The following is a 1,432-nucleotide window of genomic DNA, read 5'->3' as shown; positions in this document are numbered from 1 at the left end:
TTGTATCTGGGACATTGGATGTTATAGGCCTCTTTGTATCAACCTATGCAAAGTTCATGGCAATAATTGTATCTAATGTACTGGCTGCCAGTATTTGATTGTTTACTATTGCAGCAAGTATTCTGTGTCCCTAAAATTCCCCTGCTTTTTTCTTGATATATACTTTAGAGGTGGTGATAATTATATCGGGGACATTGGATGTTATAAAAACACACTCAATTATTCTTTTTCCTGTTATTGTTGTTAGCCTTTTCATGTTTTTTTCCTTTGATACAAACTAATATATTTGACATCTAGTACAGATAATATCTTTATTAATGTCGATGTATCAAAAAGTATTATTCAATTAATGTCTTTATGACAGATATACCCAGTCTGCAATAACAGATATCCTTTTTTCAGATTTTGTGTTTGTTTGTTATATATGCCTTAAATCATAATAGGCTATTTTCCTCGTTCGGCCTCACGCTATGCACAGGTAAAACAGAGGCTTGTTGTCACTAACCCCTGTTGACCATATGATTTAACCTCCGCATACCCATGTGTTTGGGCTGCCAATCGGTGCAATGATGGTCAACTAAATATCCTCAACAGGTTAGACACATGTATTTTATAAAACTGTCACAATAACAAACATCTCTCATTCTGTTACATAACAGCTGCACTTGCTGCTCTTTTCCATACGTAACCTACTACCATACCACACTGGATATGCCCAACCCCGTCTGATCTTGGAGGCAATACAGTGTTGGGCCTGGTCAGTACTTTAGTGGGAGACCATTTAGGAATACCAGGTGTTGTAGGTTACTGATGGTACTTAATTGGGGCCTGTGCTGACTCCACGGGAAGATGGGCTTATGCTTGCCAGACACTGAATTACCATAGCAGTAATCCACCAATATGTTCGCAGACTCATTTTTTAAGTGTGGCTTATAAAGTTAGAGCCATCCATTTTTTATTTATGCAAGTTTTTTTGCAATTCTAAATTGTGTACCCCATTTCTTATATAGACATATCATTAAAAGTTAAGTTTTAAATACTTCATTGTTACATCATTACTTATATATATTTCAAGAATTTCAAGTTACTCTCCGGGAGTGAGTGCTCCCAACCAAGGTCACTTTTTTCTAGCTTTCTCTTTCTTTCTCTCATTAACTCATCTATTTCTAAATTCATCTGGGCCAATAAACAACCCAGAATAAGCCTCTTTAAATTATCCCAGACGGTACAAAATGGGGGTCTGAATCTGCAGGACATAGAGCAGTACAACAGAGCCTATATTCTCCGTTTCGCAGTAGATTGGCTCAAGGTTACATCGGTCTTTACCGATTCGCTGATTGATTCCCAACTCTGCGCCCCTTTGTCTATTAGCTTCGTCCTACATGCATCCAAGTCTGACTTGCCAACTACTTTTCTAGACAATCTACTTCTA

General features: G+C 37.5%; 1 pseudogene; it reads left to right on the top strand.

Annotated features, from left to right (window-relative positions):
* The first annotated feature begins 687 nt into the window (after window positions 1-687).
* On the top strand, window positions 688-806 carry LOC135051440 (5S ribosomal RNA; annotated as a pseudogene).
* The last annotated feature ends 626 nt before the right edge of the window (window positions 807-1,432 follow it).

Source organism: Pseudophryne corroboree, chromosome 2, assembly GCF_028390025.1.
Source record: "Pseudophryne corroboree isolate aPseCor3 chromosome 2, aPseCor3.hap2, whole genome shotgun sequence".
Classification (NCBI taxonomy): Eukaryota; Metazoa; Chordata; class Amphibia; order Anura; family Myobatrachidae; genus Pseudophryne; species Pseudophryne corroboree.
This window is presented reverse-complemented; position numbering and strand designations above follow the sequence as displayed.